This window comes from Stegodyphus dumicola, chromosome 4, assembly GCF_044657685.1.
Source record: "Stegodyphus dumicola isolate Sdum_Otavi_A_Nest chromosome 4, ASM4465768v1".
Lineage (NCBI taxonomy): Eukaryota > Metazoa > Arthropoda > Arachnida > Araneae > Eresidae > Stegodyphus > Stegodyphus dumicola.
Genome location: NC_140771.1, coordinates 157,770,312 through 157,783,665, shown reverse-complemented (window position 1 = coordinate 157,783,665; position 13,354 = coordinate 157,770,312). Strand labels below are relative to the sequence as shown.

The 13,354-nt window shown below is 32.7% G+C and overlaps 1 protein-coding gene across 1 annotated transcript in view; it reads right to left on the bottom strand.

The window, feature by feature from the left end:
- The window catches only part of LOC118196152 (NF-kappa-B inhibitor cactus-like), a 53,985-nt gene that overhangs the window by 28,796 nt on the left and 11,835 nt on the right, over positions 1 to 13,354 (bottom strand). The window lies entirely within an intron of this gene.

The window sequence follows — 13,354 nt, the reverse complement described above, 5'->3', positions numbered from 1 at the left end:
CAGACTGAACAATGGCATAAAAAAGTATGATTATTATTATTTTATTTTTGTTAGTACAAATATGCATTTTTTAAAGTGTTATATCTTTGTTAGTACACATAGATTTTTCATAGACAGTGCTACTTTTATTACAGATTCCACAAAACAACTGTTCAAAAATAATGATTATTTCAAAAAATGGTTTTTAACATTGAATGAAGCATTATGATTTATGAAGAATCGGATAAAATTAAAAAACTGGCCAAGGTTCATCTCTATTATATTATTATAAATGCTAATATGTCATACAAGGTTCTTTTCAACACATTTTTCTATAAATGAGCCGAGGATACCTTTTTTTTTTTTTGTAGACATTCATGTGAAATGTTTCTCAAAGGAAAAACCCACTCGTTTCGAGTACTACGTTTGGTGTTTTGTGTTCGTATAAAGAGTGCTTATATTATTTTGATGTATATTTCGGAAAATTTTCAACGACATCGACTTATTTTGGACAAGATGGAAATATTGCAACAAGCGCAGCAGAAGTTTCTTCAAATCATTACATATATTTTGAGAAATTTTTTTACATCACACATAGTGTTGTTGAAAATGAATGAGCTGAAATTTCATGCGGCAGGAGGATTTGAGTACACATTAGGAAATGGTCGTATTACACCAGTAAACAAAATAGAAAAAGAACGTGGAACATATGACACTGCATTTGTCAAACAGCAAGGCATTGCAATAATTCACTGAAATGACAAGTCCATCCTACTTACGTCAACCAACTTTGATATAATTTATCCACCTTCCATGACTAAGAGGTAATCAAGACAAAAACAAATTTGTATCTGTAAGGTAACCTAAGTGTACCGGAAATTACAACAAATATATGGATGCTGTAGATTTTCTGGACAATTTTTTTCAATGTATATAGAGTGCAAGTAAAAAGTTAGAAATGGTGTCAGGTGAATTTTATTTATGTTGCTAAATCACGTGTAGGGAAACTTTGTTAAAATTGCCACAGACTCCAAAATTTCTCTGTTAAATTCTTAAATAAGTGTTGCACTGGGATTTCTGAAAACAGAGAAGAATATTCTGAAAATTTGCAGCCTTCATTTTCATATACTGATTGTGTTGGCCGACAAGCTTTCTTTCAGAATTTGGCCTCAAGTGAAATGAGAAAGGATTCCCCAAAATTAATTGACTTTGACTGACGATGCGTTTTCGCAACAGTACGTATTTAAAAAAAAAAAAAAAAATTTTGTTCGTTTCTTTCAAGTGAAAGAGTGAGGCCGTTAACAGGTTAAGCAGAAATCTAGATGCTGAGCAGTACTACACTGACATTGATTTTGTCTCGTTCCATAATTTTTTGCTACTCCCTCACCACATTTGGCACCTTGTTAACTGAAAAACTCTGAACACATACACACATATGTATATATAAAATTAACAAGCAAGGTAGTTAGTACAATATTGTAAGACCAATTTGATCTAAATAATGTTTTTGCACATATATATATATATGTGTGTGTGTGCTTTTTATTAATAATGTATAAATAAATCAATTGAAGTGAATAATTTATGAGAATATAGCACATGAGCTGGTTGTCAATAATTTCTGTCAATGAGCAGAAAATGAAATAAATTTCAATGTGCTCAGTTTGAGATTTGCAGTTATGGTTACATATATTTTCCCAGGAATCAGCATTTAATAATTCCGCGAACATATGACAGCTGTTTCGAGCATGTGCGTTTGTTGTCATCTGCTGGCAGAAATTAAGACACAATCGGCTGATTTTTTTTTTTAAGATAAAGGTGCCCATATTTTTCAAGATGTTTATACATATTTCACATTTTAAAGTTTCAATTGTTCTATGTTCTGTATACTGTCCATTTGACGTTACTTTTGTTGTCAGTTGCCAGCATGCATGTAACGTGTTTGAAATTCTCACAAATTTTACTGCATTTATAAGCATAATGGATGACAATTTAGAAATCAAGAAGTCGTGCTTTGATGATCATTTAGACATACTCAAATAAAAAACCATAAGTTATTTATAAGAGCAATTGGCTAATCTTTGGAATATGGTAACAGTTATTTTGGTGACATTTCGGTAAGGCGATAAAGGTTACTAGCTAGGACTTTAGCAGTGTACATGGATAAAGTCAAGAGTGTGCGCAGTGCCATTCTGGGATTTTTTTTAAGTGAAAATAGGTCGACGTGTACATGGATGATACAGTGTATGTGCAATTCTTAAAAACGCGGCAAGCAGTGGGCGATTCTGCACATTCTTCCAATTTCGCACCTAATCTTCGTCATGATTAAGCACTTTTGTTACATAAAAGTTCTAGCATATGCGTAATTCGGCTAGCAGATTGTTGGAAAAAAAATGTTGAGTAAAAAAAAAAAAAAAAAAAAAAAAAAAAAAAAAAAATTGCCTTTACTTTGTGAAAACAAAATGGCATCCAAACAAAAACTAGCAGGTTGCTGTAGAAGGGTTGGTCATCAAATTTCGCCAAAAAATCGCCAAGTTACCATAATCCAAAGATTAACCGAGCAATTTTTTGTAAAAGTAGAAGGGACAAGGAAAGCAGAGAGAAGACTTCCGGCAAATCACCAGAAGATTATCAATGACTATATATATAGTAAGAATATATGATATAGTAAGAATTGATAGTGTTAAAAAACTCATTGTTCCAGTTGAAAACAAAAAGTTGATTATCTATTACACTTATTCTGGAGGAGCATTTTCAAATAATTCATCAGATTCATATCACAATCAGCTATGGTATGTGAAACAGAATGATGAAAACATTTAAGACAAAGTGTAAGAACACTACAGTTGGAATTATAATCAAATAGTTAAAGTGAACCTTGTCAAAATAACTAAACATTCCAAGAAAAGATTTTATGTTGTTAAACCAATTAACAACAGTGAATTAAATTCAAGGCACCAAGTTCATCTCACTGATATACAATCACAAGCAGACTAAAACTTTATAATGGTTTATCAAGATCATTTAATAAAACTTGTTCTATTAAGAACGCTAAAAGTAAAATGGACAAGGAAGTTGTGAAGTATCCACTGGACGCGTTCACAATATTTGGAGAATATTCATCTTGCAAAGTAACAATGGTAGAGAATTTGCTAATAAAATTATTAAAGAAGTTTGTAGAATAAAATATGTTAAATTCAACTGCTAAGGACCTTAACTGTTTAAACTGTCTAACTTAGGACTTAAACTTCTCTCAACGTAAACTCAACTGTTTAAGGAAAGCCAAGACACAGTCTATCACGAGCTCAGCTGAATGATATTGAAAAGATGTTATCCACTTGGTTTGAAACACATACAGTGGCTCCCAAAAGTGTTCGTACACTTATGATTTTCATTGAAATAGGGGTCTCTCCATGAATTAAAAGTAAACTTTTTGAACGAGATTTTAATAATACGATCTATAATCTATTCGTAACAAAACTACATGAAATATTTTTAAAATACAGCAAAACTTTATTTTAAAGAAATTAATAATAAAAAAAATTACAAACATTTTATCTCACAAAAGTCTTTGTACACTCAAATATTTTTGGATAAAAACAAAATCAGAACTATCATCTGCCGCTTTTTAAAATTTTTGCATTGTGGTGGCATTTAAAAAATTGTTTGCTTTAATTTTTTATTGTTTACTTGACAATATTCTATATATTATTGAAAAATGGGTCGCAGTCGTAAAAAAATTACAAACAGCATTCGAAAATTGATAATTTTTCACCACAGTAGTAGGAAATCAATTCGAAATATCACTAAATTAGTTAATTTATCCCATTCTACAGTGCAGTATATGATAAAACGCTTTAAAGAAGAAAATCAGATTGAAAACAGGGTAAGAAAAGGTCGACCGAGAAAGTTAACTAAACGTGATGAGAGATTTAATATTAGAAAATTTGTGAAAACCCCACATTTGAGTGCTATAAAAGTTTCTGCAGAATTTAATGCAAAGTTTCCTACTTCAATTTCACCTAAAACTGTTTGACGAGTTCTCAGAAAAGCTGGATTACATGGGCATTCTGCCCGTAAAAAAGTTTTTGTTAGGGAGAAAAACAGAAATTTTAGGCTTTCAATTGCAAAATCAACAATAAATACACCCGAAATGTACTGGAATAATAACCTATTTGCTGATTAGCTGATTAAGCAAATTTAACATTTTTGGTTCCGATGGTCGAATATCTATATGGAGAAGAAAAAATACGGAACTTCATTCTAAGAACTTATTTGGAATAGTTAAGCATGGCGGTGGAGGTGGTGTTGTGTAGGGGGTGCACGGCAGCAACAGGACTAGGTAATTTGGTACTTATTGATGGCATAATGAATTATTCTCCTTATTTAAACATTTTAAGACACAATTTAGAAATATCAGCCCAAAATTTGGGTATTGGAAACAACTTTATTTTGAATCATGATAACGATCCTGAGCATATGGCTCTCAACGTTCGCCTGTGGTGCCTCTATAATTGTCCACAGGTTTTGAAAGCACCACCTCAGTCGCCAGATTTAAACCCCATAGAACACAAATGGAAAGAACTGGAGGTTAGAGTATGAAAACATGACATCAAAAATATTTTATATTTTATCCAAAAATATTTGAGTGTACAAAGACTTTTGTGAGATAAAATGTTTGTCTTTTTTTATTATTAATTTCTTAAAAATAAAGTTTTACTATATTTAAAAAATTCTTCATGTAATTTTGTTATGAATAGACTATAGATCTTATTAAAATCTCATTCAGAAAGTTTACTTTTAATTAATGGATAGAGTCCTATTTCAATGAAAATCATAAGTGTATGAACATTTTTGGGAGCCACTGTATGGTCACTAGAATTCAATTTATGAAAAAATAATAAAAAATAGAGCACATCACTTTGGAATAGATCACAGTCCGTATGAAACTAAGCAGTGGTTGATTCTTCACTTTTATTAATGCATTACTTTGTAAACTATCAAATCGTAGTGCAAACCAATGTTCATTTGCTATTATTATATGTACTCCCTTAGTATTCTTGGAATCTAAGCCAAAACAAGATAATTTCCCTCTGTACTGGGAAGATTAAAAAGGAGTTAGATTGGTGATATTAGGTTTATCTTACAAAATGAGGTGTAAAAACAATCCTGCAGTTTTAAATGTTTGGCTGAATAGCTGATTTAAATACCTGAGAATTACACAGAAGATTTTTAATTTTAGCCTACTGAATCAGAAACAACTAAGTGTTGTATTGTATGATAATGTAGCTTCCAACCTGTCATAAACCGTTTCGTGGAGCTGCTTCTGTCTGAAATTAAATTTTTGTAGTTAGTCACATTCTCCAGATTTGTCTCCTTAGAATTACTTTTGCTTTCCCAAACTAAAATTGTCTCTCAAAGAAAAACATTTTTGTGACATGAAAGAGATAAAAGAAATATACCTACTTTTAGAGCTCTGCCAAAAAGAGACCTTTACAAGATTTCTCTTTAAATATCTGTCGCATATGCACTGTGACAGGAAGTTGCATTAGTGTATGAACTACATCTTTTCTATTTCTTAAATATATACTCTGATTACATAATTCCCACACTGTACATATACACTTTGATTACTTGAACTTCAGTTAAGTTGAAATTTTCGATGGAATGGTATTCCCAAACTAGGAATTCAAAGGTAAGTGTATATCAAAACACAGCATTTGAAACGGATATTAATTCAAAGTTAAATTTTCAACACTTTTTTAGGAATATGTCCCTTTAGTTTTTGCTTATTGAAAAACTCTTGCATTGATTCTTCACTTTTTACCATAAAGGTGAAAATTCCATACACAGTATGCCTATTTTTTGTGCATAGTTTCAAATTAAGTATTCAACAAAATAAACTAACCTTAAAAAATTTGGTAAAAAGTAGAAGTAACTTCCAAAAGTTAGCAACTGGGTAGTTTAAGTAATGAGACACTTTCACTGTAATAATGTTAAGTGTTCAGAGCAGTATTTGAATAAGTAATTTTGTAAGATATTTTGTACTGCTACATCATTCTTTCCAATTCATTAATAATTTTATTATTATAACTTGATTTATATTCTACATTATATCACACTTCATAATTTTTCTTTAATTTTCATTCAAGAGCTTTCAATAGAACACGTTTTTGCACAAATTAATAATTGCAATCAATGATCGTCTTTGCTAAAACGACCACCTCTACAGAAGAATTTATCTGGAACCATGGGCAATAATCTTAAAGACAGTTCACTATATTATCAAACTTTAGGATACACAGTTGTTTAAAACTATATTACAAGCTTATTAGTACTAAAGTTTAGATTTCATATAACTAAAGTACCAATTTAGTTTAATTTAATATGGTTAACAAGGCAATTCTTAATAGCTCTCTCCATTTTAGATACTTTCTATATACCTAAAAACACCTTTAGATTACATCAATAATTTCAAATCTTACAAGGTGCAACTAGAATTATACACAGTACATTTAATATAAATATAGAACAAAAAGCATTCATTTGTAATAAAATGTTTTGAATTTTCTTAATAAAAACAGAAACTTATAATTCTTTATTTTTGCAACGGGTAATCATTTAAACTTTAATGTAGCTTAAAATATTTCTACGGCACCTTCTGAATAAGCTTTTTAAGTGTATAACTCCTCGTGTTTAATATTTGTAACTTTGTAATTCTGAGTCTGGCAACTGGAAAGTGCATTCTTATGTTTTGAATTTAACGAGAAAACCGTCTTCATATTCCGAGTTAGATGTTCTAAAACACAAGCATTGTAATTATTAATGTTACAAAGAATAAAAAGAGTGTTGAGTCAATACTTCACCGGAGCTCATCTTATTTAGGGCTCCGGTGCACTCCGGCTAAAATTGTAATTTATCTTAAAAATTGAGAAGTAAAGGAGTCGGGCTCCGGTGGGCTTCGGTGCAATTTAAGCACTGACTGTATGTTGTCGCCAACAAAATCTGCTTGGCAAGATTTGCGCAAGCGAAACGGAAAAGTACCAGAAAAAGTTTGGTTTTTGGTCAGAATATGTATATTAGAACGGAAGTTCCACCTATTTGTATACCAAAGCATGAAAAAAAGTACAGTACAAAGTCCAAAATCTGGACCTCAAAACCACCAACAAAATTTTTCTCGTAGGCTTTTTTTTTTTTCCTCGTAGGCGCATTTGATTTCCCCCTCTGTGCATAATAAAACATCTGGAGAATACCGATTCTTAATTTCACTTTGACACTGTAACAACTTTAAATAATATTAAAATCTTGTAGTTTAAATAATTTAAATAGATGAACATTAAGGTATTTGTGAATGGTAATATTTGAAACCAGACTCGAGTGCCACGTGCGACTCTCGCACGAAGAATGTAATTTATTTGTAAATGTTAGTATTCTTTTTTCTTCTTGTTTGTATGTCACCATTTTTTTGAGTGTTAAATAGAAGTTATTGCTGTGTTCCATCATTGGAGTTGCTTCATTTCGTCAAAGAAGTATTACAGTCTTAATTATTTTGGAGGCACCGACCGAGATCGAATAATCGTGCGTATTTTTATTTCATTAGTTCATCACTGAACATAATATTATTAGTGATACCAGATTATTACTTCCTGTTAATATTGAATTGCTTTATTTTATTAGTTCATCACTGAACGCAATATTAGTGATACCAGGTTATTACTTCCTGTTGATATTGAATTGCTTTATATTATTAGTTCATCACTGAATGTAGCTTCCTGTTGATATTGAATTGTCTTATTTTATTAGTTCATCACTGAACATAATATTAGTGATACCAGATTATTACTTCCTGTTAATATTGAATTGCTTTATATTTTAGTTCATCACTGAACGTAATATTAGTGATATCAGGTTATTACTTCCTGTTAACACTGAACTGCCTTATTTTATTAGTTTATCACTTGAACGTAATCTTAGTGATACCACTTTAATGCCGTTTCTACTAGAGCTCAAAGGAAAAGAAAAATAGTTGAAGAGAAGATCTTGGAACCGATGAAGGAAGAAAATAAATCATCCAAAGATATCTTTGAAGAAGAAGTTAAATCACCGGAATTAAACGTGGAAGATTTTTACGAAAATTTGAAAAACGTAAAAGAAATTAATATTGAGAATCATTTTGCAATGCAACGTTATCATCATCTTTCGGCTTTCGATTTCATATCAAAGCCGCTACTAATAGACGAAGAAAACAAATGTCGAAAGCAAATGACAAATGAATATTATCCGAAAGGCACAGATGAACTGAGGAAAGGCTTTGCTGTGAAATATAGTTGAGAAACTGGCCCGCCATGGAAGAGATCTAGGCGCCGCCAAAAAAAAAAAAAAAAAGGGAAGACTAATTTGAACACTGTCTTTTTTCTTCCTATTTAAATGTAGTGTAAAAATATTTGTTTAAAACTTAAAATTTTCGGCCTGAAAATTTGGAAACTTATGAGAGAAGTTATCTTTTCTCTTTAAGCAATTGAGCAAGCCGAGCTTATAGACTTTCGAATTTTACAGAACTTTTCCCTTTGGCAAAAGTCTCTCCATTGGGGGAGAGGTTGTAACAACTTTAAATAATATTAAAATCTTGTAGTTTAAATAATTTAAATAGATGAACATTAAGGTATTTGTGAATGGCAATATTTGAAACCAGACTCGAGTGCCACGTGCGACTCTCGCACGAAGAACGTAATTTATTTGTAAATGTTAGTATTCTTTTTTCTTCTTGTTTGTATGTCACCATTTTTTTTAGTGTTAAATAAAAGTTATTGCTGTGTTCCATCATTGGAGTTGCTTCATTTCGTCAAAGAAGTATTACAACACTAAATAAAATACCTTGTTACTGAAGAAACGATCATTTTAGTATAAATTTGTACGATCAGCAATTTGGCTCCATTTCTGCACATTTGCTTGGCATACATCCTCAAACTGAAACATTCCTCATAGATACATCGTTGATCTGATGCCAACCTGGCGAATCATTATTTATTATACTTTTCCTTTCATTACCGCATATTTATCAAAACATGACAACTTGAGTAATGACTCATGTAGCGATACCTAAACATTTTTTTTTTATGTTAACATTTGAATAATAAAGGAGTGTGGTAACCTTTTATGTTGATAGTACACTTGGCGATGATTACAGATTTCAGTTAAATGCACTAAAAATGTTGACGAGGAAAAATTTACCAAAAATTTCTTTCCATGTGCTAAAAATAGATTTTGTTGATGATACTCATAGACCCAAAGATTACATTTAGGGCTATTTGAATTAAGAATAACTGATTTGTTATTTGCATAAACCCAGAACCAGTACCAGGGCTCGTATGGCCATCCCAAGTCACAGAATTTAGGACTCACAGAGACTGCATCAGGCGGTAAGATATCTAACGCCGGCCCTCAATACAGCTTAAGTATATGTGGGAATTGATTTAGTCAGAACTCAAGCCTGAAAGTTTTACACACAATACCTATTAACTACATATAAAAATAAGATGTGTTACAGTTCTTATGCTAGAAATGTATTTTAAGCTTAGTAAATTAACCAAGAAATCAAGTTATTGTTCTTACTGGAAGGAAAAGGATGTTCTGTAGAGACATTAGGTACTATGGAAGCAGGAAAGGTGAAAAATATGCAACACCTTCACCGGGAATCGAACCGCGATTGGTCAATACGCGCTGAGCGTGCAGACTACTATACCACGAAGGCTCGCTAGAAGGGCGGAGGAATAACTTATATACTCCCCCCTCCTTTTAAAGGGTGACTGAAGCATGTGCAAGGAATAGACATAAGTATAATAAATAACTAAATTAATACAATTCAGGCTTAATTGTCTCAGTATGCGATAGAAGCAAGATAAAATTTAACGAAACAACTTGTCGTTAGTCGCCAAGCTCATGATGCATAGCCAAATACGTATAGCGAAGGATAGCTAAATTTGACGATAACAGCCGCTAATTTTAAAGGATTTCTAATATCGCAAAACAAAGGTGCAATTTTCCAGTTAGCGGATTTAGTAAAGAAATGTGGAGAAGCGGTAATAAATGAAGATGATATAAAAGAAGTTTTCATTGTGATGACAATGCTTCTCAATCACCAATCAATTAAATGAATGGAGAAATCTGTAGTATGGTTCTAGATCCAGAAATTATCGCTACCGATAGTGACGAAGGTGACAGAGAAGTTACTGAAAACGAGAAAATTTCGATTCACAAGTTAGTCGGAATCCTCAAAACAGCAGTTATAGGACTTCAACAATGTAACTGAACAAGAAATTACACTGGTTACCATAAATTAAGGAAAAATCCCGATAACTGAAAAAGTTACATGTAGAATTTTATAAAACTTACCCACAATATACAACACACAGTAAGGTATAAAATAACATAAGAAGAAATTACCAGACAATTATGGTAGTATAGAAATTAGCACGTGTATAAAATGAACAAATCGAAGATGTCAGTTTGCTATAGTAAAAGTACCTTCAATATGGAATATAATCACTTCTAGAAGCAATAGAGCACATTCAGCGTTGCGTGATGCTTTCAATTATGCGGTCTATCAGTTCCATAGGAAGCGAGAGCCATTGCTCTTACAAAGCAGTTGCAAGCGTGGCAAGGGTCTAAGGGGGCGGATTGAGAGCAGCTAGACGTCTCCCTAAGGCATCCCGAACATGCTCGATAGGATTCAAGTCCGGGGATCGAGCTGGCCACTCATTGCGCATAATTGTTTCCTGTTGAAGATAATCATATATGATGCAAGCCCTGTGTGGTCTTGCATTGTTGTCCTGTAACAAGAAAGCATCACGTATTGCCCTGGCATATGGGCACATGTAAGCATCGAGGATGTCATCTCTATAAACATGAGCATTAACGGTTCCCCTTGGAAAAACATGGAGGTCTGTGCGTCCACCCAAAGCGATGCCACCCCAAACACAGACACTGCCTCTTCCGTATTCATCTCTTTCACAGATGTTTGACGGATGATAACAGGTTCCAGGTTCTCTCCACATCAAACAATGCCTACTATCGCTTTCTAGACTAAACCTGGACTCATCCATAAACAGAACCACCTTCCATTGACAGGCGTCCAGTGGACTTGTTGTCGTGCCCACTGAAAACGGTCCCTCCTATGGCGTGGCGTGAGCGGCACACAAATGGCTGGTCGCCTCGCATACAGATCACCTTCATGAAGCCTTCTACGTACAGTTGACGTTGACATCAACCTTCCGGTGGCTGCAGCAAGGAAGGATCTAAGAAGAGTCGGAGTAGCGGTTCTATTCCTGCGTGCACATAATGTCAAATATCGGTCATCGGTGCTCGTCGTAGCAGTTGGTCGTCTTTGGCCGAACCTCCTAGGTGCCGAATCTGTGATTTGAAATTGCCTCCAAAGTCTATGAACCCAGAAGGACTCACATTTAGCCATCTGGCCACTTCTGTTTGACTTTGTCCTGCCTCTAGTCTCCCAATGGCTTTCTATAGTAGTTCTGCAGGCAAATGATGCCTGGAGATCATTGTTACAAATTGGCTATCTCAGATTTCTGATGCCACTATCACAGTGAAATATGTGGGCTTGCTCTCAAACATCAATTTTATGCTCCTCGCAGATGACGTATTCCGAGTGCAGCGCCACTAATCTGCATATTGGAGTTTTACTCAGCTACTCTTACTTGGCAACATATTCAAATTTTACACAGTTTGGCTTATTTTTGAGGGAATTATCGCTATTTTTGTGATTTTTTCTTAATTTATGATAATTAGTGTATCTCTGTCAACAGAATTAAAGAGAAAGTATTAGCACAAAAAAACGAAGCAACTTAAAACAACTTACATTGAAAGAGATGTTTAATAAGGTAAACAAATAAGTTTTAAGCTTTTATTTTGTAAATTTTGATACTCTTTAGATCATAAATACGTCATTATTTCATAGATTGCGATTTCATATTTTTAATTTTATAATTTCTACATGCCATCTTACTAGATTTAAACTGATGGTCTATTATCCGGAAAAATCCCAAATCCGGAATCGCCAAAGTCCCGACGAGTCCGGATTTCGGACTATGCACTGTATTGCTCTGATCAACAAATTGGTTAACGTAATCAAAATACTGCAGAATAGAATTTTAAGCTGAAGTAAAATTGACAAAGTTAAAATAGGGTAAAGAAATGGGCAGATGGAAGAGACATGTTACCAATTAAGGGTTTAAATCACTAAGCAGCATGGTTTTGGTTTAAGACTGCCATGTGTGAAGTAGCCCAACACATAACTTTGGAATAGATCAAAGTCTGTATGAAACTAAATTTGGTCGTACCGCTAAAGCAGGTTTAAGAATTTACTTGCCAATTGATACTTTTTGAGGAATTATAAATGAAGATCTTGCTGTGTAAAGATAATGTCTACTCTCAGATAATAATCACAGTCAATAATGAAGATATAGATTGATGAGAATAGGAAAGTTGAATGGGCGATTCAAGTGAAGATTCGGAGGTAATAACTATTGCAGCACAATCAAGAAAAGAAATAGGAGTGTTGGGCAAACAGAACAGGAAGGAACATAATGATGAAAAGGAAAAAGCAAAACATTTCAATGACATTAAAATGGAAGACTGTGAAGAAAGCAAGGAAGATTATCTTTTGCATTGGATACAGTCTCAGAAATATTCAAGAAGTTCAATGCTCTGGGTAAACTGTCACCAAATAATAATAATAATAAAAAAAAAGCACTGCTTTTAAACTTAAAATCTCAAAATACTAATGTAGTAGAAACCATTCAGATAAGAATACCAGAGGGAAATAGGGGTAAAGGTAATAGCAAGATATTGCAGGTGTTATAATTTCTTAGGAAAATGAAAATTTATATTAACTAGGTACAAAACTTACGTTAACTAAATACTATATTAGGTATAAAACACAGCATTTTAAGCTAACTTTTAACCAAGGAATCAATTTACTTTCTACAGTGAGCTTTTATTTTATTCAATAAAGTTCCAGATATTAAAACAAGTCTAAGCGAATGTGCCCGTAAGAATTCTAATTCAGATGGTCATTTCAACACTGCAATTGTACAAACAACTATAAGTTAAATTGATAAAATGTAAACATTCAAACACATTTTCTAATAAAACATGCTTTTACACAGACCCCCCTTTTTTTTTTAAAATAAAACTGCTAATGTATGTAATTACATGTACTTTATAACTGACATTAAAATTATACTAGAATTTGGGATTTATACCTATCAAGCTTAATTAATTACACTGACCAAATTCTATTGGTGATTATTAATATTTACTGTTAAGTGCTGATTATTTTACATTATTTATCACATTAACT